We start from the raw sequence: 26,965 nt of genomic DNA on the forward strand, positions 1-26,965 counted from the left end.
CAAACCCAGCAGAACCTAAAACCCAGGCTATTTTTAAATTTTTGGTCATCCTATGAGATGGACCACTCCAAGCGCATTTCCTGAACTTTAAGCCTTACACGCACTGAATGCCACAGTGGCAATCCTGGACAAAAATTCTTCCCTTCATACTCTGTTAGGTGATGTGTAGAATGGTTGGCTGGCATGCCTACACTATGCCCATCTGTCAGAGTGGAACTGTGCCTACACGACAGGCTCTATGCTACTTTCAATAACATGTTGCTGATAATAAAAGCTTATTTATGAAACAACATAGGGCAACTTCAGTGTTTGGCTTAAAATAAAAAGCAAATGAAGAGTGATTGCTTTTCTTGAGAAGATAAATCTTTTGAAACCAACTTCTAAGGTTTTTCAATTGCACGAATAAAGACTAGCACATACACTGCAAGAAATGAGGATGCTCCACACATTTTCTACTATTGCAGACAGTCCAGATACAGTCTCAGTAATTCTAATTGTACAACTATAACTATCTCCAAGAAAGCAAATTCAAGGACCTGAGAAAATATTGATAAAAGATAAGTTTCTCAAAAGGACGCCTGGGAGAAGAGAAGGCTGAAGAAGGAGCAATATTGATTCTTTGTTTTATGAAATGTATGTGTATGAAATAAATTGTAGTTAATAAACCCAACTACTTTCCATTTGAGAAAACAACTCCATTATGAAAAACTAAAAAAGAAAAGCAAGGAGCAGCACAGCCGCTATTATGCCCAATATTAGACAATATTTAGAATGCCAAAAAATAACACCTTCCCTTCCAAATTTCTAATTTAAAATGACAGCTTATCATTTTATGTTTTCCTTAGTGCATACCTTCTCGGTAGTACTGCTTTTAATGTCGCAAACTGGAGTCCTGTATAAGTTCCACATCTGTATTACACACCTTTGCCATTATTCTGTATTAAAAGGTCAAAGCTTCTGATTTTAAAATAGTCTTGGATCTTACTGTTGTGAAAGTAACTGTGAAATGATGAATCAGTACAAGTTTTTACATTTTGTTCTTGATTTTGAGGGCAGCTAGAAACAATAGTTTTGGAAAACACAGAATACTCATTTTTATAAGATACTACATGAAATCTATGCTGTCAGTAGTTCTTACAATTTAAATTGAAATTAATTTAAGATTTTTAAAAAAAAATCAAAACCCAGAAACATCTAGCACTCTTACTTGGCAATGACTACTCTAGAATTTCCTTAAAAATTCAAACAGTGCAATTCCTTCTACTCCTGTTCTCCCCCCCGTTATCCTAGTCCTAAACTAAGCACTAATTTATTGTTTGGGTCCAAACTGCTAAGAGGTTTTGCCAGGATTCTCAATAAGGCAGTTTCATAAGACAGAATCTATGTATCTTACAATTCTGTTCACAATATCATAGAATCATACCATAGTTTGGGTTGGGGGACCTTTAAGGCCATCTGGTCCAACGTTCCTGCAATGAGCAGGGACATCCTCAACTAGATCAGGTTGCTCAGAGCCCCATCCAACCTGACCTTGAATGTTGCCAAGGATGGGGCATCTACCACCTCTCTGGGAAACCTGTTCCAGTATTTCACCAACCTCATCGTAAAAAACTTCTTCCTTCTATCTAGTCTAAATGTTCCCTCTTTTGGTTTAAAACCATTACCCCTTGCCCTATCGCAACAGGCCCTGCTAAAAAGTCTGTCCCCATCTTTCTTATAAGCCCCCTTTAAGTATGGAAAGCTGCAATAAGGTCTCCCTGGAGCCTTCTCTTCTCCAGCTTCAACAACCCCAACTCTCTCAGCCTTTCCTCATAGCAGAGGTGTTCCATCCCTCTGACCATTTTTGTGGCCCTCCTCTGGACCTGCTCCCATAGGTCCTGTCCTTCCTGTGCTGAGGACCCCAGAGCTGGACGCAGTGCTGCAGGTGGGGTCTCAGCAGAGCAGAGTAGAGGGGCAGAATCACCTCCCTCGACCTGCTGGCCGTGCCGCTTTTGATGCAGCCCAGGATACAGTTGGCTTTCTGGGCTGCGAGCGCACATTGCCTGCTCATGTCCAGCTTTTCATCCACCAGTACCCCCAAACCCTTCTCAGCAAGGCTGCTCTCAATCTCTTCATCCCGCAGCCCGTATTGATATCAGGGGTTACTCCGACCGATGTGCAGGACCCTGCACTTGGCCTTGTTGAACCTCATGAGGTTCACATGAGCCCACTTATCAAGCTTGTCCGGGTCAATATGTAACATCATACATAGTGGAATTGCCATACACCATTATGGTTTTCAGTTTGCAATGCCTGATTAAATTGTGAGACTTTTTAACTTCGCTGTTGTTCATAATTAATGACTGTTTTGGTCTAATAAGGACAGAATACATAATTCATCTTTCACTATGTACCTAACTTTCTCTTCAGATAAACGATATCACAAATATTAAACAGCAATTTCATTGCAGTTATAATAGAACTTGTATAGCTTTAGACAAACATCTGCAATTGTGTACACAGGTACTCACATAATCATTCAGGTTGGCAGGGACCGTGCTAGGTCATCCTGTCCAACTCCCCTGCTTAAAGCAGGGTCAACACTGGGCTTAGGGCTTTGTCTAGATGGGTCTTGAAAACCTCCAACCTCAACAAATGCCTTTCAGAAATCAAATTATATTTACCATTTGACAACAAAGGATAGCCTTAAAATCACGATAACATTGAGTCTATGTACATAGGACAGATTGTTCCAGCAATTCCTGCTGCAATGGTCTTGGCCACACTTCAGAATTAGCTAAAAAGGTACTCAAAAAAACCTTCCCATATTTCATGCTATGCTAAACGATTAAAGAGAATTTGACTGAGTGGCAGAGAACAAAGATATTTCATAATAAACTGCCATATATACTTTTTATTTACTTGCTCTTACGCTACAGATTAACAGGTTATTTCTAAGAGTAGAATGAGGTTAACGTACGACAACGGTACCAACCAAAGTAATTACAAATGACTAAAGGAAAGACCAAAAAAACTTTACTTGTATATTACTTGCTTTTTCCATCTTCCTCAACTTTGACATTTGACAAAATAAGTTATTACTGGTAGCGTAACAACAATTTTCCGGTGAAAATGAAGTTTTAAGATTCTGTTAATTATCAATTTAGGCTATAGAAATAACCAGCCAGGACTGCAATGCTGAAAGGAGAGCAAGGATTCTGTTTTCTTAATTTGGGAGTCCTAACGTATTTTAGAGATATTTGATACCTCAGAACTTACTCACACAGAGTCAAAATGTACTTGAATGTCTCAGATAACACAGACCTAAAAATTCCATTAATAATTTCAGGATTAAAACAAGAGTACTACACGTTCACCTGCACAATCTGACTCACTTAAGTTTGAAACATGGCACTAAGGTCTTTACATAATTTAAGGGCCAGCTATGATTCTGTGAAGACTAAACAAGAAACAATCAATCCCTAATCACTTCTTCCATTTTGACTATGGTATTTTGGGTTATTTCAACACTAACCTGAATCTTTCAGAGGATGAAGATAAGATAAAACTTATTGTGTCATTCGGGAAGGATTTTGTACAGGGTTTTTATTATTTTAATGAAGTCTGGGCATGTTGTTAATGTTCTACTTAGAATAAAGGTAACCAACAGCTGACAAAAAGCAAAAAAACACTGCAAACTTTGCAAAGTGAATTGCCTTTGCAATTCTGACTCACATTATGGAATTATTTCTGACTTTACAGGTGCAAACTTGAGCCTAGTACTAAACTTGCAATCATAGTCCCTGGAAGTATTCAAAAAAACGTGTGGATGTGGTGCTTAGGCACATGGTTTAGAGGTGGACCAGGCAGTCAGGTTAACGGTTGGACTCAATGATCTCAGAGGTCCTTTCCAACCTTAACCTCCATGCCCAGTCAGAAGGTTATGATATCACAGGAGTAACTGAGACATGGTGGGACAACTCACATGACTGGGGAATCGCGATGGATGGTTATAGGCTGTTTCGCAAAGACAGGCAGGGAAAAAGAGGTGGAGGAGTCGCACTCTATGTTAAGGAAAACCTCGAATGTATCGAAGTCAACTACGGTGATTGTGAGTGCTCTGTTGAATGCCTCTGGATTAAAATCAGAGGGGTCGTCTCCAAGCAGGACCTTACAGTGGGCATCTGCTACTGCATCCCCAAACCATGACAATAAAGCTGATGAAGCAATATTTGGGACACCAAGGCAAGCTTCTGGTCAACAGAACCTGGTTCTCATGGGTGACTTCAACTACCCAGACATTTGCTGGAAGAACAATACAGCACTCACATGTCATCCATCAAGTTCCTGGAATGCGGAGAGGACTGTTTCCTCTTAAAAATGTTAGATGTGCCAACCAGGAAGGAGGCACTACTGGACCTGCTATTCACAAACCAAGAAAACCCGCTTTGTAATATCTCAGACAGTAATAACCTTGGCTGCAGTGACCACAATATTGTGGAGTTTGGGATCCGGCTGAGCATGCTGAAGGTTATCACCAAGACAAGGGATCAAGATTTTAGAAGAGCAAACTTCAGCTCGCTCAGAGCTCAGTTGGGAGGGATTCCGTGGGAAGCTTCCATGGAGGATAAAGGAGCCAGTGAGTGCTTGGAGTTCTTCAAGAATGCTCTCTTGGAAGTACAAAACCAGTTTATCCCCTATAAAAGAACAGGAAGTAAGCGCAGCAAGAGGCCTCCTTGGCTCAACCACAAGCTCCTGGGTCTGCTTAAAACCAAGAGAGATGCGTACCAGAGATGGAGAAGTGGAAGATTGTCCACTGAGAACTACAAGGGCATTGCCAGAGTGTGCAGAGATGCAGTTAGAACGGCAAAAGCTCAACTTGAATTGGAACTGGCCAGAGACATCAAAAATAACAAGGAAGGGTTCTTCCGGTATGTAAGTTGCAAGTAAAACAGAAGGAAAACATAGGCCCACTGGTAAACAGTAGAGGTGAATCAGTCACCAACAATGCTGAAAAGGCAGAGGTTCTCAACACCTTCTTCACCTCTGTCTTTACCAACACTGTTGGATCCCAGGTGTTGGGAACAAAAATCCAGGAGAATCCAAACATAGACCCACCATCAGCAAAGAAGGAGTCAGTATGTGAATTATTACAGGAGCTCGACCCCTACATATCAGTGGGCCCTGATGCCATCCACCCGAGGGTGTTGAGAGAGCTGGCTGATGTCATGGCGGGGCCACTCTCTATAATCTTCAAGAAGTCATGGAGATCGGGGGATGTTCCAGAGAACTGGAGGAAGGCAAATGTTACCCCTGCCTACAAGAAGGGCTCAAGGGAGGATCTGGGTAATTATAGGCTCATCAGTCTTACTTCAATCCCCAGGAAAGTTATGGAACAGATCCTCCTGGGGGCCATCACGAGTCAAATGAAGCATGTGATTGGGAAAAGCCAACACAGCTTCACAAAAGGCAGATCATGCCTGACAGATCTCGTGGCCTTCTATGATAAGGTGACCTGCTTGGTTGACATGGGGCGAGCAGTCGACGTTGTCTACTTGGGACTTCTCCAAGGCCTTCAATACGGTTCCCCACAGCCTCCTCCTGGAGAAACTGATGCGTTATGGCCTGGACAAGTGGTCTGTGCAGTGAGTGAGGAACTGGCTGACGGGCCGCACCCAAAGGGTGGTGGTAAATGGCTCTTTTTCAAACTGGCAACCCGTCACAAGTGGGGTCCCCCAGGGATCGATATTGGGCCCAACGCTATTCAATATCTTCATAAACTATCTGGATAACGGGATCAAGTGTAGCCTGATGAAGTTTGCAGATGACACCAAACTGAGTGGGGAAGTAGACACTCTGGAAGGGAGAGCCACCCTGTAGGAAGATCTGGATAGGCTGGTAGAGTGGGCTAACAAGAATCTTATGAAGTTTAACAAAGGCAAGTGTAAGGTCTTGCACCTGGGAAAACATAATCCAGGAGTGCAGCTCAGACTGGGATCCACCTGGCTGGAGAGCAGCTCCGTGGAAAGGGACCTGGGGGTCCTGGTGGACAGGAAGCTGAACATGAGCGAACAGTGCGCTGCTGCGGCCAAGAAGGCCAACAGGATGCTGGGTTGCATCAAAAAGGGCATCACCGGCAGAGATAAAGAAGTCATTATCCCACTCTACTCAGCACTTGTCAGGCCACACCTGGAATACTGTGTACAGTTCTGGTCTCTGCTATACAAAAAAGATGTGGACAGGATGGAGGGGGTCCAGAGAAGGGCCACCAAGATGATCAAGGGTCTGGGAAGCCTGCCGTATGAGGATAGGCTGAGAGAGCTGGGCTTGTTCAGCCTTCAGAAAAGGAGGCTTAGAGGTCATCTCATCCCCATGTGCCAGTACTTAAAGGGGAGCTACAAAGAAGATGGAGACTCCCTTTTTACAAGGAGTCACATGGTGAGGACAAGGGGTAACGGGTACAAGTTACTCCCAGGGAGATTCCCATTGGACACGAGAGGAAAATTTTTCACAATGAGAACAGTCAGTCATTGGAACAATCTCCCCAGGGAAGTGGCTGACTCCGCTACGCTGAGCACGTTGAAGACTCAGCTGGACATGGTGCTGGGCCATCTCGTCCAGATTGTGCTAGAAAGGTTGGACCAGATGATCCTCGAGGTCCCTTCCAACCTGGTATTCTATGATTCTATGATAATGATTCTATGATTCTATTTTGCCATGGTACTAAATAAGTAAAGTGCGCATCATCTACAGTTGTTTCTGTAAGAATTTCCATTATGAAGTTTCCTAGAAAGTCAGACAGCTTTCAGTCAGAAAGCTACATTCTGACATTTAGAATGTTTGTGCAGCAATATTCCCGACACAAAAAATACAGTGCATTTTAAAAAGTAATTTCAATGTGTCTTATTCACAGACCCAAGCAAAACAAGCATTCAAGAACTGGAAGGAAGAAAACCCCAAAACTATTACATGGCGTAGAGGACAGAGTGAGAAGACAAACCTAGGACTGTGCCTGATCAAGCAATAAATGAGCTAGGCCAAGATGGTATGGATTTCCAGGATGTTAAAATTCAAATTGCCTACCAACTAATGATTTTTAAGAGAAAGTCCCCCCCAAAAGGGCTCACCTGTAACACACACATTTCTAAGGCAGAAGTTAGAGAAACAAAGAAGAGAAAAAGGGTATTAGTGCTAAAAAATTAAGAAGTAACACTGCCCAATGCCTAAGACCAATCAAGGCATACTAGATTCTAAGGCCTAATTTCTCTCAACCAAAAAAGCTCTTACTGAGAATTATACACTGAAATATTTAGTTTCTTACGTTGAAGGAAAAGGCCTATTTTCTTCAGCTGAACTCAAAAATAACCTCCAAATCTACAGAAGAAGAATTCATTTGAGAATGTGTAACTGTTGTGAGGCACAGCTGGTCCTTGCAGATTGCCCTGTACTGAAAAATATACCAGATAACTAATCAGATGGTGTACTAAGAACTGGTTTGATTGGTTTTGTGCTACACTGATTCTACCCCCAAATCCTAACATTGCTAACCTAGACTGTACTTCAGAGCTAAGGACCTTTTTTCTGGAGAGCTGAGTGCCCAGTACACTAATATATAAGACTATATATACTTTTAAAATCAGTGATGTAAATAATAGTTGGATTTTCTTAATGATGCTGAACATTAAAAACATTGCCCAACTAGGAATTATATCCTATGTTTCCCAAACATGATCCTACTCACCAGAAAGGGATATGTACTTAAAAAATCACACTTAAAAAACCCATAAAAATCTAATGACTGGCATAACCGACTTAAATCCTATATGACTTCCACCTTTACAGCCTCCTAAGCATATAATAAACTGTTCTACATTGGAAGAATCATCAAATATTAAAGTTTACAAATTAGAACATAATCCCACTGAAATACCCCCATAAAACTCAGAGTCCCAAGTTTAGTGCAAAAATTAAAAGGTCGCATTGTATATAAGTTCTGTGACAGTAAGTACCTTAAGTGTTAAAGAATATTGCATAAATTTCATACTTGTAGATAAAAAGAATTCCCAACACACAACCAACGTAGTCAAAATTATTTTGCAAAACTTAGGGCAGTTCAACTTTCACAGCTGAAGAAGCGGACTACAGATGTAGAACCCTTGTGAAAACTGCAGCAAGAGAAGCAATCATCCAGCTGTGTGCTGAGCACATGCAGAGGATGCAGCATTCCCTGTTCTCTGCTCCTGCTGTGCCCAAACTATTTCATACAGACCCCAGCCGAGAAGTTCAGCTGTTCGCCCACATTCTTTGCTCAGTCACATTCCTCTCATTTTCTGGGAAAGGACTGTCACCCCTTCGATGGATTCTCCTGCATGGAATGCCCCAATTGCCTGGTTGGGAGGTCCCAGAGGTCTGACCCAACTGACAAAGCAATTGCTGGCCCAAAGTGACTGATATATCATTTATTTTGAGAACAGTCAGAATATAACAGAGTATATTTTCTAGTCAACTTAATACCAAATCCTAAAATTTAGATAGACAAAAATATTCCACAGGCTTATCTAGATTTGGTGACATTGCTTGATTGATTAGCATCCAGAAGCAACATAAAATAGTGGCGGCTGTTCAAACTGGTAAGCCATTCACCATGCAGTATACAGGACAGCATTTGCAAGACAAAGTGTATATCCATATTCCATGATTTACTTAAATGATAACTTTTTTGCAGGATTTATTACTGTCTGTCAGCACAATGTTACTGATGAAACATACCTTCTTATTACAAAAACCTTTGCACAGATAAACATACAAAATAGAATAAATCAAAGTCTAACCTGTCCTAGTTCACTGCCTTCACTCACTTATCTTGCGTTGTTTTCGTTGTGCAAATAGTCCTTGCCAATATAATTTTCATTTTTGTATCCACCACCCTGTTTGTTGTTTTCAAAATGTTAAAGGCACACAGCTTCAAAGACTGATCAGACATACTTAATGAAGTTTCCTCAAAACATGTTCATGGAGAAAAAATGTGAAATAAACATGTCAAAATTATTCCTGGCCACTGTCCAGCAACCAGCTGTGGTGCACAGACTATGCTAACCCTGGGAACATTCTTCTTTCTCTATGAGCCTCCAGCTTTGCCTTCTGTTCCTAAGGATATTTGTATTCCTAATTCATTCAGTTAAATCTCAAACTAAGCAAGACCAAACTGAATTAGTACTTCAAGAGAAAAACAATTAAGCATGACCAAGCTTTTAGACCAACTAGGCTTTTGTGGTTTGACACACAGTACCTTTTCATTAATTTCCCATAAAAACCATGCTGTGGGACACCTACACTGCTTAAGTCATGTCAAGTCTTCAAATTCTAACACTGAAGTTCTACTCGCTTAGGGTACTTAAATAACTAAACATCTATTTTTTTGAACAGTGGCACCAATTCCTACATTATGGCCAAATTCAAACTTTGGTAGTCATATTCAGTGTCTCTAAATTTCAGTAGAGTTTTAACTATTTGAGACACTGCTCAAGCATGCACAGAGAGTTAGGAAAGGCAAAGCTCACCTGGAGTTGCAACCAGCAAGGGATGGGAAAGGTGACAAGACTTCTGCAAATACACTGGCAACAAAAGAAAGACTAAGGAAAGTGTGAGCCTAATGCCTAATGGAGAAGGGGACAAGGTGACGGAAAAGGCTGAGGTACTAACATAACGTTACCAACAGTAGATGAAGATGCAGTCCAGTAAGAGAATACAACTGGACATGCACAAATCCATAGGATCAGAAGGATGTATCCAAGAGTGCTGAGGGAGCCGGTCAGCATCACTGCAAGGATGCACTCTATCATCTTTTAAAAGTCATGGCATTAAGGGAGATCCCCAAAGACTAGAAAATGGCACATAGAGACAAGCAACAAAGAGGATCTGGGGAACTACAGGCCAGTCAGCCTAATCTCAGTCCACAGGAAGGTTATGGAGCAAAGCCTCCTTGAAGCCATTTTCAGCCATGTGAGGGACAGGGAGGAGGCTGGGAACAGCCAGCACAGATTCATCAAGGGTAAATCACACTCAACTAACTGAACTACTTTCTGTGATGAGATGACTAGTCCTGTGGTTAAAGTGAGGGCAGTTGGTGTTGTTCATCTTAACTTTATGAAGGTCTTTGACATGTTCTCCCACAATATTCTCACAGCCAAATTAGTGAGATATGTATTGGAAAGTGGATGATAACGTGCATGGAAAACCGTCTGGACTGTCAGGCTAAAGGGTGGTGGTGATCAGTGGTATAAAGTTCAACTGGCAACCAGTTACTAGTGGTAAGCCTCTGGGATCGATCCTGGGGCCAACACTGTTTAACATCATTGTTAATGACCTGGATAATGCAATAGAGTTCACTCCTAACATGTGTGCAACTGATATGAAACTGGGACCTGGAGGGCAGGGACTCTATTCAGAAGGACCTAGACAGGCTGGAGGAAAGAGTGATCAGGAATCTGTGAAATTCAACAAGGGCAAAAGCAAATGCAAGCACCTTCCGATGGAGTAACCCCATGCAGCAGTACAAGGCAGTGGCTGACTTGCCCGTTCTGATCAGCATTAATTATGCAATTCTTCTTTGAATCTCCACTGATGGCATACTACTATCTGCCTTTTCAAGGTGTTCATATTATACTTTCTAAATTTGGGCACATTAGTTCCCCTTCCCCTCCAGCCTTCTAGAATTTCTTCACTGTTCCATGATTTGTTAAAACTCAAAATTAATAATTCATATAGCTTCTGAGCTTTTTTTTTTTAGTATCTGTAGGTGTCAGTGCAGCAGATTTAAAAACATTTAGCATTAACAGTTGCTGGTACAGTGATAATATGTTCTTTCCATCACTAATGATGGAGGTGGTGAGATGTAAAAGCATAATCCAGCCTCTTTCTGAATACAGAACATAATATTTATTGAGTATTTATGCCTTTTTCTGCACAGCAGAAATTTATCACCCTTGCCCGTTATTGGACTTCTATCATTACTAAGCTTTTGTATCCTTCAAGAACACCCTCTATATTTAAAGAACTCTATTGTACTCTACTGCCTACAGATTTTTATTAATATCTTTACCTTGTAAACCAACTGTCTTCAAGCCATGTAGTGCTTGCTATCATCAGCTCCCCATTCTTTAAAGTGTACTGCTAACTTCACTCCCCTTCTTACCTTGTTTTAACCAAACAAATCATGTTTCCTAAGAGAAGAATTGCTCTGGGAGTATCTAATGAGCAAGCAATTGTCAGGTTAGTCAGATACTTCTGCTCAAGTATTCCTTGCTTTTAAAGTTTGTCCTTGTTTTAAAGTTGAAGATACGTGCATGCAGAACTTGTTCTTGGCTCCTAACATGTAAAGTTAGGTCACAGTTCCTAACACATCTGCACTATTTATTCCATCAGGAAGAAAACCTGTACAGAATTAGCCAGAATAATGTGGTTTTTATTTGTTAGAGAACTGACATATATATATATATGTGTGTGTGTGTATATATATATGTATGTGTGTGTGTATATATATGTATGTGTGTGTGTATATATATGTGTGAACAAGTATTTTAGAAGTTTCAGAAATTGATCAGTGGCCACTTGATTTATCAGCACAAATTCCCCGTACCGGCAACAGGCTGAATTCTCCTAATTTTCCTTTATTCAATACAGAATGAGTTTTAAGGAACTATTCATGTTTCTAGGATCTGAATTACATTTATAAAAAGCCTCCAATATATTTTGTCCGTTAAAATACTGGCACCATACCACTCTACTTGTCTTCTGAATTGTGAGAACTGTTAAAGTAGGCAACAGAACATTTAATATACAAGACCACAGAGAAGTCTCTAAGGTTTTGTTGTGACATTTTAGTTTTCACAGAGGTTCTCAGTAAACGCTCATTAAAAATGTTTTAACATACAAGTTATTTGGGTCCATTATAATTTTCATTACAAAGTTGTGATTTTTTTTTTTTAATTTATCATTTTGCTTTATCTCAAAAAATTAGCACTAAATAGCAGGAATATACAAGTCTGGACAAAGAACATGATAACCTGTAAAGATTTAGATAAGAGCTTTAACATGGAAAGAACATTAGTGAATGCATTTTTGTAAAAATAAAAATCAATGCTTCCCCTGCAGCAGAGCCGAAACCCCTGCATATTACTTCTATCACATTCAGTTTCTCACTGTACCACTAATAGTGAAACAACTTAAGATGTTTTGTAAACTTCGTATTTTTTACATGCGCACTGGGCACATGTGAACAATGTGCATCTTTTTCTCCATCAAACATTCATTCATCCAGCCCAACTACTTTTTTTTAGAGCACTGGAAAGGAGGAAGGGAGAGAAAAAATAATGGTGAAAACTGCTGAAGACATTTACCACTTTTCTTGTACAGACAGTGAATTCACTTACTGCATGCAGGCCTCATGATCCATAGCATGTAAATGTCAACGATCATGCTACCAGTTTGAATTGAATTAACCTTAAAAGAAACATGCAATGGCAATGACAGAGAGTTCCATTCAAACCCACAGTCCTTTGGTTAATCTAAAAAAAAAAAAAAAAAAAAAAAAAAAAAGGTATTTCCATTGATGACAGTTATCTTGAAAGATAAATAGGTAAGTCATTTTTTCAATATTTCAGGCTACATAAATACATAATTTGTAAGTATTTGCAAAGGTGTCCACTGCAATACCTGTAACACCTACTGTATTTAAAGATGATGAAAATCCACAGACTGGACACCAAATTCATTTTATACAGATGGTAGAATGAGCTTTAAGTTTCTGAAATGCAAAGTTTTGGATAGGATTTTTAAAAGAAGCCTCCAACAAGTTACAAATTTAGACAATATATATATACATTTAGCAGATCACATAGAAAGCATAAAACTACTTTGGGCATTAGACCAGATGGCATGAATAGAACTCTTTCTACACAGGAGAAACACATGTATAATAAAGATGCAGCATATTCCTCTTTCCTAACCTCTTTCAAATTGTTAAATATCTTTTAAAATTCTCTATTTTCATGACTGTTCATCTAAAACCATACAATAAAAAGCCTTAAAAATATAGACGGAACTTAAAAAAATTCGGGGGGGGGGGGTATTTCATCTCAACTGTTAAAAATGTCATGATGCTTCATTTTCTCTTGGCACAGAAAAAAATGCCAGCATGTCTATCACTATACTTAATCCACTTTTCTTCATTTGCTAAATAGTAGTCTCTAAATGTCGTAAACTGGGCAGTAAATCTTAACATTAGCTAAGCCTATTAGGCATCTTTTGTTCCTGTATTTAGGTATGGGGAGCAGAAAATGTTTTAACTAGTCAGTAAGAGCTGCAAATAAGCTACTTCCATCACTGAACTTGCATGCTGTTTGTAAATGGTCAGAAACGACACCTGGGATCTTGCTTGTTACACTACTGTAAACATGAATAAACTGCAGACAGCAAGGGTTTACAGGGTTTTTTCCCCCTTCAAAAATCACTGCCTATTTTATTTAGTAAAAATCCAGTGAATAAGTATAAGGTGGATGCATGCTTTGTGAACTTCAAAGAGAAATACTTTCAAAAATATATGCATCATCTGGAAACAAAAAATGGAACCATTAAGTATTAGGTGTAAGTGGGAAAATTATCACCCCAGTACCCCAACCTTTTTGTCTCCCATTCCAGAACAAAACAATGCCACCTGAAATTCATTGACAAATATGAACACATGCACTGGTTTCAATTATTTCAGATAAACATTTTTTTTTTTTCTCAATGGGTATGAGTCAGAAACCAAAAGAGTTTGTGCAGATCACCAGGTCCAAGACAACAGTCCATCAACTAACTTATTACAGTGGTAGAGATTCTCATCTAATCTGAAATTACTATTTCCAGTGCCAAATCTCTTTAATGTACTGTTGCTTTTGTCAGCTGAGTATTGTCTAATTTTAAGCTACAGAAATCATGCCCATTTCAGTTTTTAAATGAAAGACAGAAGTTTTACCCAGGATACCTGTTTTTTCCCCTTACAAGCAGTGCTCAAACCAAGAAATTCTGAGTGGGCAGTGTAACAGAAGAGAGGTTTTTGTCTCAAGCAGCAACTATACAGTCTGACAAACTGTTCTACTCCTCTTTTCTTCCTTATACACATTTTTGAAAAACTAAGAAATTTGTTTCCGTTAACATTTCAGGAACATTTTCAAGCTTTTATGCCAAACATTTTCATTTTCAGGCAACAAGAGGCAGGAGAGTATTTAATTCTTCTAACGTTTTGGCCATAAAACCCTTATTTCCTACCAAGAACAGGAAACTGTAGCTGCATTGTCTAATTTTTCAACATTCTATCCTACGATATGTTGCCAGTATTTTATAATAAGGCTTAAACGTTTTCAGAGGGAAAATATGGTGATGATTTAACACAGTCTTCCAAAGTGACAGGGGGAAGATAAAGAAAGAACTGGTCAGGAATGTGAAAGTCAATAGCAGCCTTTGCTGTAGGAGATGGTAAAACCTTAAGATCCCGAGAAAAGCAATCAAAACTAATAGCAAAATTGCACTCCTGGACTCAAGGAAACACTTCTGTTTGTTCAGAAAGCTAGCTGGTGTGACCCCTTTGAAAGGGCCACACTGAAACATAAGGGAGCCCTGGAGAACTGGTTGATATTCAAGGTCAACCTCTTCAAAGTATAAGAACAGTCCAGCATTTTGACACACAGCAAGTGCGGAAGAATACTCCTAACTGAGCTCCAAGACAAAAGAAGCACATGCAAAGTAGAGGAGGAAGAAGCTAACAGGAAGAATACAGAAACATTACCTGGGGCACATACACAGAATTAGCAAACCAAAGATCATTTGGAATTGCAACTAGCAAGGGATGTCAAAGACCAAGGAAGGCTTCCATAGATACACAAGAACAAGCTGAGGGAACTGAATATTCCCGTCTATTCTGCACTTACAGGGCTGTACTCATGTTTGGGTTCCCCACAGACATACCTGAGTTCAGCTGTAGGAAGAGAAAGCTAAGGTAGGAATCTTACTGCTGTCTTTACCTACCTGAAATAGGAGGGTGTATGGAAGATGAGGGCAGACTGTCCTTCAGGCTGCACAAGAGAAGGACAGGAGGCTGTAGACAAGTTCCCACGTAAGAAATCGAGATAGTAGAGAATTCTCAGTGAAAGTGGTCAAACACTGGAAAAGGGTGTCCAGAGGCCGTGTAGTATCCATCCATGGAGATGATCAAGACTCAACTAAACAAGACCTTGGACAACCTCACCTAACTACGAAGGTAGCCCTGTTCTGAGCTGGGCATTTGAGCAGATGACCTCGAGTGGTCCTTTCCAAAATAAATTTTTCTATGATTCCATAATGTGTACCCACAAGAGCACATTACTTTTGGCACACCCTTTTTCAACTCACTAATTTTGCTTTCCAACATATGTGTCTGCTAAATAATGAACCTTTCAAAATAAATGAATCAAATTAACTTTGATATTCCTGATTTCTAAAACCTCTTACTGTGCTACCACAGTATCCTCACACCTTCTCCCCCTTCGTCACTGGGATCTCTGCTCCGTGTTTCACTTCTCTTTCTCCCTAAAGAATCAATATAGAACTCGAGGAATGAAAATATGTAAATAGACTAAAGAACAAATAATAGCAAAAATATGTGCATCAAGTCAGTAAGCATTGCTAAATACACAAGAAGCAGACAGATTAAATTAAAATGCAGTGCATGCATAGTCAGTGTACAAAGGACTGTCATAATTTAAAGATCTTATGCATGCTTAATACTTATCTAAGAATGAAGACTATAGCCAATTCCTATAAACACATCAGTGTTAGCATATTTACATATCAAATATACGTACGTAATGTTTGTGTAAATACAAAGAACCAAAGATGAAACATAGACCACAAAAAAGCTGATGTGCAACACAAATCTACTTTGAAGTCAAGGTTGTGGAACTCACATGTAAAGTAGCCCACCAAATCCAGCATCTAGAAAAAAGATCCTGAAAGACAGCTGCATAAAGAGCACGTGTTCTGAGATTTTCCCATCAGTGGATACATGGTATCTTCTGAACCAGGACAAATCCAAGAAACTCAAAAAAACAATCATTCTTTTTGCACACCAGTGGTAAATAACATAATTCTACCAGAGTGCTAATCAACACTTTAGCAGTACCTAATACTTTGTTATATATAGTTCAAGTCACTCAAGAAAGCCAGGGACATAAAAATTGCCCTTAAAAATCTAGTCACAGAGCACCTCTTGACTAAACTTCAGTTTATGAACATTGAAAGTGAGAAACCACTGCACTTAAAAACAAACTGTCTGCAGTTTTACGAAATGTGCTATTACAACTGATGAGTGTTAAATTTGTTTACATGTTACTTTTTATAGCCAGTTTCAAACTGAGGCACTTAATCTTGCCTTAGATAAGCGAAATGAATTAATTACTATCAAATCCTAGACATATTTATGCATTTTGTCATAACAGTAATTTACACGTCTTCTCAAGGAGAGAACTTGTAGAACTCTGAATATAAAAATACAGTTGACTACATTGTCTGAAAGCTTAAAAGCTCACCTTATTCAAATTATTCCTTAATTCTATAGTAGCTTGTTAAAACCAAACAGCTTCTTTCTCTGCACTAAATACACTTCAGATTAGGTCCAGTTCTTCCCTGCATCACAGCTACATGCATCACCTTGCCTGCAGTACATGAGAGACGTCCAAATCCAAGAGAGTTTTAAGTTGAACCACTAGAAGATCAACAGCACCATCTTACATCCTGTAACATGCCTTCTACACAAAAAGCAGGAGGTAATTTGCATAGGACTCTGCAACCACGTATTTTTCATAGAAGAAAATTCATTACCACTCAGGGTATTTTCCACTTCAAAGGCGACATTTATAATGGAGAGTCAGGTCAGTTACATTCTAAGCACTTTACAAAGTAAATTCAAAACAGGTTACCTTTAATTACAATATAACATGTAATTCCTCACTGTCTTCATCTGAGAAGGAGCAAAATCAAACAGGAAAAGACAAAGGAAAGACAATCTATACATCCTATTGGATGGAAAGCAGGCTTCAACACAGTTGTACTCACTTTCAGCTAACTCTAAATTCAGTGTTTTCCTAATATAAAGTCAAAAGTAAGCTGTTTTGAAAAAAGCTTTAACCAAAGCACTACTCTGCTGCACTTCATTGCACAGGGAGCCTAGAATGAATGCTTGCAACATGTTTAATGCATACCCAAGTGGATGTGTTTAGGTAAGCTCTCTTCATATGAAGTTTCTTACGAAATCTCAGGTACCTGGAGATCACATGCAGGCCATGATAAAATGAAAAAGGAACAATCTAATTTTAAAATATCAGCAGTATCTTCTTCTGTCTGTTCAGTTATACTCTCTCGGTGCTTCATGGTTTTTGTTTTGTTCTTGGTTTTGTTTTTTGGTTTGGTTTTTTTTTTTTTTTTTTTTTTTTTTTTTCACATGACTACTGTATAAATACTTTATGCCAGGACAGGTTTTCTGTGTCTTGAATAATATGCCAGTCAGAACCTCTGAGTTCAACAACAAAAACAGGCATATCTGACAGCCATGTTCCCAATTATACGATAGAGTATGCAATTAAGAACTGGCCAGCATACTGACTGCATTCCTATTACAACTAAGCCATCAAATTCAAGAAGACTTCCTGATAAAAATTAAAAAGACATTTTCATTAGAATATACTGTTCTTCACTAGCATAGCAGCACAGTTAACAACATGCGCACCAACTGCTCTAACTTCTATTTATATAGTAAAGCAAAGGCATTGGTATTCATGAGAATTAAACTAAGAAAAGGGCTCAAACTGCTACAATTTATTACCCACACAACGTTTTCTTCCAAGTACAATCCCACTGAGCTCAAACACAGTTACGCATTCACAAGACTTCAGTCAGTCAGTTACTGGGAAGACTTCTGAGTATCTGAGTTGCAAGCACAATACCACAGCTAAACAAAATAGAATTACTTGCAGCCTGAGAATTTCACACAGCAGCCAATTAAATGCACAAGGTAATAAGACTAGGATTACGACAAAAAAATTATCTGTAACAGGATAATAAACTAATGAGATCGCTCTTGAATGAAGTATCAAAATTTGGGCTACTTCTTAAACCAATGGTGCACAGAACCTCCAGCTACTTGCTGACATTGTCAGTAACAAAAAACCCACCCACCGATGTCAATATATCAGCACATTACAACTCCTCACAGCCTAAAAAAAAACCCTGCCGTCACAATCTTGCATCTTTCTTGGCACTGTGAGAAAACAGCATAAAGCTCATGGAAAGCAGACTTCACTCGCATTCTTACAGGTGGCTCCTCCAGATGAAAGCTGAGGAGCAGCTAAGCGGTGGCACGGAGGACCTTTCAGTGCCTTTGTAGAACAGAACACTTCAGTTCCCACACCTCCGAAGCCAACATTTTTCAGCAGTATGCAGTCATTTCTATTTAAAAACAAAATAACACCTTGTGTTTACTGTTTATATACCACAAACTGAAAATCCAAAGAAATACAGGATAATTGAACTACGTGGGAAAGACAGAATTGAGTAATATCCTCTCATTTTTTCCAAGATATGCAGTGACTGCAAAGAATTCAAAAGAAAGAAAAATCCTGAAGACTCAACTAAGTAGTTCTACATTCAAGCAAGCTTAAAATGATATGCCAATTACATGGTCAGAAGTAAGAAGCTAGAGTCAAAAACTGTCTTTTTTAGATCATAACCTATTTTCCAAACATATTATGAAAAAATAATCTTTAATATGAACTCACAGTCATTCAACCAGGATTCAGCAAATTCTAAACCCACACACTTGATTTGTCATCTATTTGGCCGCTAAATCTGACTCTGAAAGAGTGATGTGTTACCTTATTATTATTTTTAAAAAGATTTCTCTTGGGGTTGCACAGCAAAGGAATGAGTATTTAGCCTATCTTACACAGGAAGGAGAGATTTTTATCCTTAAAAACAGGAGGCTCGCCCACATGATCACCTGGGACAAACTTGGCCAGTGCAAGCAGGCTAGAAGGTTATAGGAGCCTGGGAATGTTTAACATCAAGAAAGTAATTACAGCCCAGCAAGATCAGAAGGAATTACACAGGAAATGTGAACAGTAACCCTTTCATGCCAAAAAAATCATGAAAAAGTGAGCTCTCGGCTGCCAAACTATGAGGCTGTACAAACCAATTGCAAAACACAGGAATGGAAAAAACACTATATATTACTAGGCTATAAATTCCCAATGATGTGATAAAGCTATATTTCCAAGAAAAGAACAAAACCTCTGGTCTTTCTTCTTGCCATGTACATGCAGTATAATTAAAGCCCAGAAGAAACAAGAAAACATTTCAAACACCACGTAAGAATGGTCAGTTGTCTCTTCTGGATTTTTTTCTTTTATTTTTATGCTGACCGAACAGTCTCCTCCCTAGAAGGTGGTCAAACATCTTGTTCTTATTTAGCCATGGGAAGCTTCCTTCCAAAATAAATAGTACATTATCCAAGCAAGAATGCTAACTCTCTCAGTTATCTGTTCCATAAAAATGAAGCCCCCAAATTCTGAAATAAACTCCATAGCTCAACAGAATGGGCTCAAGCTACCCTATGGTAGGTGAAGCAATTTCTGTTCTCTAGGGACATGAGGGAATTTGAGTAATCTGACTGTAGTTCAATCTAGTTACAAAGCCTTCAAGTGCCATTTTGGAAAATGAAGAGTGATCATACATGCATGCTCTTCACACAGACCTGGGAACCATTTTAAGCAAGAGACTTTTTTTAAGCTCCCTGCTAAGGAAACTTGTATTCCTTCATATCTACCAACAGATAATGCTGCAAACTGTTAGCACATAACCCTGATCAGACAAGAGATGAGCAAAAAAGCAACCAAACACTACTGTTTTTATTAATTTGTTGATTAAAACTATGAATATATTCTCATTATAGTAAACAAAAATAAGCTCCCCTAAAATGAGTATTAGTTTTATCTGATCTACCCAAAAATGAGATAGAAAGATACTTTTATGATTAAAAACTTCAATAAATGATCTTATTTATTTAAACAATGTGCTTCTTTAGTTGTTCTTAAAATTGCAAATCAGAACAGCATCATCACACATTGCATTTGCAGTGCATCTCCATACCAGCACTTTAGCTTCTTTTCTTCCACCTTGTCACTCAGGTCTTCCTCTCTACCCTCCTTTACTACCAAAGTCTTCCTTTTCTCATCTGTTCTGTTGGATTTTATTTTGTTTCCTTTCCCTTGCCTTCACCTAAGGCGGGCCTTTGCCATCACTAACGTCGCATGCACAAGCAACTCCCACATGACTGAAGTCTACTCAGCTACCTGCTCAGTGGAATTGTTGAAAAATTAAAATTGAGGGAAAAAAAAATATAAAATACAAAAGCAGCACATCAGAGTTTCGAGCATAGGCATGCAAACAAGGTAGATACAGTGCAGTAAAGAAGTAACAATCAAGAAGGCCAAAAAGTCATTGCTAACATTATGGCCTGCACAGTAACTCCCATTCTTCAGGAGATAAAATTGAAATATGAAACAATTATATTTGCTATTATTTTACTGAGATGGAGGCTGAAAAGAAACAAGCACTGTGACCTCATTCTGGAGTCAAAGGGAGAGTTCCATTTTCTCCTGCACTAAACTTAATCCCACTTCTAAGGGCTGGTGATTTCCAAAAACAAACTGAACTAACTCTCCCCGTCAACACACGTTCTTCTGAGATTAAAGTCCCTTCTCCTAAATTTGTCTGTCTCCACAGGAGACTAAATATTCAGCAGTACAATATCCATACAAGATATCATCCAAAAAAACTGCAATAGCAGATGAGCCACTAAATTTCTGATGGCTATAAACCTGATGGAAATCTATCCACAGCACATAACACCGTTTGTGGATCAGTCAGGAAAACATTTCTGTACTGTTGCAAGATATTCTGTCTTCAAAGGACTTGTACATGTAAAGTAAAAATACTTCCAGTAATACTGCTATTGCTTTTTCAGTGAACTACGACAGTTCCAATGTGCATAAAACCACAGCCTTTCTTTCAGCACGGTGAACTGACTGGTCTGAAGTCTGTCAGAAGCTACGAGCTAACTACAAGGACTCTTATCATGCAAAAGAATCGATGGCAACGGCACTGGGAAGTGTGGGTACTCCTGTACCCCCCGAGTGCAGGCAACATGTCAGAAGCTGAGCATTCCTTTCAACACACACGTTTGTAACTGGTTCATCTGCTGGACCCTGAAGCAGCACTATGGCTCGCAATAGCGTGCACCACTAATGTAAGATTCCTTTGCAAATCAACAAGATTTTCCACCTGACCACATCTGCTCTTTACAGAACCTCTTTAGAATTTAGACCTGAAAATGTAGTATAGTAATGTACCAGTACTAGTATTGGTTTTTAATGGAGAGGTTACTAGCATTCATCTTGTTTCCAGAAAGAAATACAATTAAGTTTAAAAACCTGAAAGTAAAGAATGTCATATTCTGGGCCTGTGAACCCTTTTTGTAATGAAAAAGTGAATTCCAAAAATACTAGTTTTGAAAGTTACTAAGCTTCTAAATACAATTATTTGTAATACAACTAGATTTCAAGAGAAATTTAAAACTTCCTCTTTTGGGGGCATCTCCAGACAGTCAACTTAACATGTGTGTTAATATTCCCACCTAGTCTCTTCCTACCTGCAAGAATATACAATAAACATTTTCTCCTTCCCAGTATAAAGCAGCTTTCTAAATATAATTGCCAAAGACTGAATTATCAGATAACTACACCATTCACAGATGACTATTGGAGAGAGAGGCTGCTAAAGAAAACCTGGAACTCTTCTTTGTAAATATCCTCCAAGAAAGCAGGCATGGTTATTCTGTGCCAACCAGTCCTAACCTATACAAATTTTTGAAGTTTATCTATTAACTTCTAATTATTAATAAACATTCTGGAAATGGTCTTTCTAGTCTTTCATGTATGAAATGTTATAAAGTGACAATTCAGGTAAACTGTTTTCATTATTGAACAGCACACACTTTAAAACATAATTCCACTTCAACAAAAAAGGCTTATACTACCCAAGATGATTATTTTTTCCATCACCGAAATCTCCCAAGGTTAAATAAGACCTGAGATACTTAGCCTGTCCTATTTCCCTGATGAGACAGGGCAGTTCCAATAGTATATAGGTACAGTCCACTATCCAAATGATTATTCTTTTTTTACTTTTTGTTTTCTAGGGCGAAGGTGCTTTGCAAATTATTGGATATCGCCATCAAGAAATTACTGTTTCCTTGGCTTGCATTTTTGATGGTCCAATTAAAGCCCATTACTCCACAACTTCTGTAATCAACATTTTATAGTTCTTGATTTTTTTGCTTTTTTCTGAAATGAACAGCTTCCTGAAACAGGAAGAGACACATGCAGAACAAACCAATTCTATAGTCAGGAGTTTCCATCAACTTAGTTAGCAGTATTCTTGGACTACGGAATTTTTCTGCTTCTCACAAGTTGATCAACTAAATCTTTCAAAGATATCTGCACTTCCGTAAGTGCAGCTTGATTTTAAAATCAAAAGAGAAAAATAAGAGAGTTTGCTCTACTTTAATCTTGAACATGAAAATAAGCTTTTGTGTCTCAAAATTGAAACAAAATTTCACTTTCCAATGAACATCAATATTATATACCAAGCGTTTGAAGATTTCTAGATGAAAAAACACCTTCAAAAACGTTTCAAAACTTTTACAGTGAATTAGATCAATTACACCTTAATAATATCTCAAACCAGCTCTCCTTGCAATACACAGCTATCTTCACAGCATGCTAGTACATAAATGTAGGTTTTTTATGATTTCATGCAAATATTAAAAAAATAAAACGGGTATGATCCTTGCAGATCCTGATCTAGCCTACATGGAATCTACAGTTTCATGCTTCTTTTAAAGTGAAATCTTACCATGTAAAAGAAACCTTTAATACTTACGATTAAATGATCGAGAATAAAGTCTTTAAATACAGAATCCATAATTTATCAGTTTTTCTAACATTTTTTATGTGGTCACAAAGTCTTTCAGAAACTGCAGTAAACAAAGAAATTTGAGAGCCAGGTGAAAAATACCTGGAAGAAATTAAGTACAGGAGAGACCTAAATAATGATCAAACACACCAAACTCTGTTACAATTTCAGCATCTCTCAAGCAAAAGAACATGCCCTAAACTGGTCAGAAGTGCAAAATCCTGCACTGGACTGGACTTACTCACAGTCTGAATAACGCTCACAGCACCTATTGATCTAACCTGGCTTCCTTCACATTTAGGAAATCAAAAAGGCTTCACTCAATACTTTTGGAGCAGCTCTGACCACAATTATTTCCAGGCTGGCCACTTTCAAGCCACTGAAATTAGCTACCTAACCAAGAAACTCAACATGCTACTAGCTAAGAGGCAAGCTAGTTTGTCCTCTTTTCTTTTAGCAGTGTATCTACATTGTTCATCAGGAAAAAAATATGGGAAGATTTGTTCACAAATCTGAATAGCATACTCTAGTTATGACTTTGTAAACCCTGAGGAGAGCAGAGCACATACATTACATATGTTACACATACGATGCTTTTGACAACTCTCCCCCTATACTAACTGCTTTTTTAAAAAAAGTCAGACTTTTTCATCATACTCTGATTAAGTGCACAATAAGATACATTCCTTCTATTTCAAATCCCATCTCTCCAGAAAATGGTAAGAGCTACTACAATCACCACTAGAATATGAAGACCCAAAGCAGGAGGGCAACATGGTTTTCTGAAACACTAACCCAAGATTAAGGAGCAGCATCACAAAGAAAATCAGAAGATTTATTACTATTCTCCCCTCCAGATTACTGTATAACTAACATTTTTTCATCACAAGAAAAAAAAATTCCCCAGGCTCCTCAAAGTATTGAATACATCATTATACATATAAGACAACAGAGAATCGGCACAACTTTCACATATAGCAACCTGCAATCAAAATTACTGCAAATTACATCACAGTTATGTTTTTATAATCTATAAACTATACTGCAGCAATATATACTTTTGAAGTACAGGTAGACGATAAGTGGAAAAAAAAATGTGAGAAAGAAACAAACACGTAATCATTCTACTAACAAATTACACAAGGTGTTTTCAGAAATGGAACCTTAATCAAGGCAAAGATAAAATAGTTCCAGCCTTAAAAAAAAGAAAAAAAGCAGCCACTAACTTTTGAAGCATTCTGCTCATTACAAAAGTGAAAAGAAATAAACCAAAGCAACAAACTTCTCCAGGATCCCACATACATCTGGCACCCACCTGCTTATGCAAAGGCTGGCAACATGTAGTGGTGGCTTTTAAATGCATATTTTTTGAAATAGCGACAATCCCCAAATAGCAAAGCTTACTATTTAGATGTTCCAACCCTAAATAATGTTTAAAAGTTGACCACTATTTTAGGCTTATCATCCCTGACACAGCACCTCTCAGTTACTGAAGTCTTTCTGCCTTGACAGGGGAATTCCATTTTTAAGATTCATACAGAGAAAATGTTTCGGTATAAATTGTGGCTATTCTAAGCCAGGAAAACGTCCCGCAGGCCACTAAGCTACCATCTCTCAGGCAAGTTCTCCATAATTAAGGTATCAATTATAATTTCACAGGCATATTTTATTTTATATTTAAACTCTGTTTCCACAATTTGAACTGTGGGAAAGAATGCCTGCGTCAATGCACCAACCCTTGCAGCACAGCGAGTTTTGAACTGAATGCCAACTTTAAATGGTGTAATATGGATTCTAGCAGGGAAAAAATAGGAGGAAGATTTCCCCCTCACCCCCCCAAAATCCCACAAGCCTTCTGAATCTTTTTATTCCTGTCACGGCACCTCCCTGACATCTGCTCTTTGCTGCTCTAGAGCCAAATACAACAAATTTAAGTCAATCTGTTGCTGAAGACACCAAAAGTAAAAACCGCAGCCTCCATTAAATGGAGTGAAAAGGACATTTCAGTGGGAATGAGCAAAAGCTGGTTCTGTAGTCTTTTCCTTCTGAACACTGCTTTCGATGCTTTTATCACAGAGTTTTATATTTGAGTTTGATAGAGACTAAAAACAAACAGTTTCTAGGACTTCAACCATGCCAAGAGAAAAGACTGGCAGAGCGTCAAGCATGCTCATACAATTAAGATACCCCCACTGCTGTTTTTTATGACTTTTTACATACTTGCTGGAAGTTGGCTGAATGACACGGAAGGCCAGCATTAGCTCATCTCACCCTCCCTAAATATTTCATTGCTCTAGGTAGAGAACAAACTTGTGTACTGACTTGGATTAAATTACTGCAGGAACACCTACTTAATGCATGGGCCCAGGCAACAGAAAAATCCAAGCTGAATGGAACAGTGTCTCACAAGTGGCAAGTCACAAAAACAACTGCCCTACATAATTTCTCTCCAAGTTGATGAAGACCCTGATGTTACTCCCCAAAACTTCTTCCTCAGTGTCCCCACTTACAAGAAAAACAAAGTAAATCAGTGGATACTACCAAGAGAACTAGACATAGTACCTAGTGGGTATTTCACCTACATATAACCTAACACAGGGACACAGAGCAAACAAATTAGTGAGACACTATAACCATTTCTCCTGTAAACAAACTAGGGACAAACTTAACTCCTTTACTCCCACCATCAATACATAGTTTTTAGATGACCTTTAGAAAAAACCATAATGGAAAAAAAAAAAAAAATCTTATAAATGACAAAAAGCTGAGGGGTTACATTCTTTCAGGAAAAAAGGTAACCTAAGTCTGTGTAAATATTCTTGCACTCTAAATTACCCAATTTCTATTAGAATTTTCCTAAATTAAAATTATCCCTAGACTGCAGAGCTCACTGTCTTAATCAATGTATTAAGAAATATATCCTTTCTCAAGTTTCCTTTCTCAATTTGCCACCCTAATTTCACAGAATGTCCCCTTACTCTTACAGTATGAACCAACAGAACAAAAGCTTTGAATTACTTTTCTCAAACCATTCATCATTCTGTGTACTTATGTTATACTTCATCATATTCATTGCCTTTCAAAGGCTAAACAATTTTTTTTTCCCAATTTCTCTTCATACAAGCAATTTTCCATCCCTATAGGTTACTCTCTTAGCCTTCTCTCTGAATCTCCTCTCCTCTGTACCTTCCTTTTTAGAGGAGGCATCCAGCACCACATACACTGCGATGGCATGCTATATGACAGTAAGATATTGATTTTTACCACAGCATTTTGTTCCCCATGCTATTCTCCATCACATTTTGTTTACTCTGATTGCAAGTACCAACACAGGTATCAGAAGTCAACAGAGCTCTCGGAAACAAGATTCTTAACACACGGCCCCCTACTTTGAACATGAGGCACTATGAACCTGTGAAGACTTATCGTTTCGTGCCAGGCAGTCTTTGCTTTTTTGTCCTTCAGCATAATTTCTTCCTCATACTTCACCCATTACAGTACACAAATCTTTGTCATCTGCCCATCAGGATATCTTCCCAGAAAGACAATCACTGGTTCACAAGAGAACATAACCATAGACTAACCAAAGGTAACTGCCCTAAACTGCACATATGTAGACTTTTCACCGTCAGGCCTTCAATGAGGCACCGAGTATGCTTTGGCATAAGAACAAGTCTGTAATGTAATACAGCAGACCTGCCCTTTGAAAAATTAAGACTTTAATAGAAAACATAACACTTATATACAGAAGACAAGAATGTTCTACATCCCACTTACCCTACAAGAACTACGGAAAACATATAACATCCCTGCATTAACTTACTAAAATATCATAAAATATGACAGATACTATATTGACCCTTAAGGAGTACATATCCAGCCA

At 38.5% G+C, this 26,965-nt stretch overlaps 1 protein-coding gene across 15 annotated transcripts in view; it reads right to left on the reverse strand.

Annotated features, from left to right (window-relative positions):
* Window positions 1-26,965, reverse strand: part of ZNF438 (zinc finger protein 438) — a 59,768-nt gene that overhangs the window by 26,145 nt on the left and 6,658 nt on the right. For 3 of the 15 annotated variants that reach the window (XM_087777943.1, XM_087777904.1, XM_087777899.1), the window contains exon 4: window positions 12,411-12,545. The exons of the other annotated variants lie outside the window; for them this stretch is intronic. The gene's annotated coding sequence lies outside the window, so the exon portion shown is untranslated. The remainder of the gene's footprint in view (window positions 1-12,410; window positions 12,546-26,965) is intronic. 15 annotated transcript variants of the gene reach the window in all.

The sequence above is a fragment of the Nipponia nippon genome, unplaced genomic scaffold (assembly GCF_047370975.1).
Source record: "Nipponia nippon isolate SJK-2023a ecotype South Korea unplaced genomic scaffold, ASM4737097v1 scaffold_1, whole genome shotgun sequence".
Taxonomy (NCBI): domain Eukaryota; kingdom Metazoa; phylum Chordata; class Aves; order Pelecaniformes; family Threskiornithidae; genus Nipponia; species Nipponia nippon.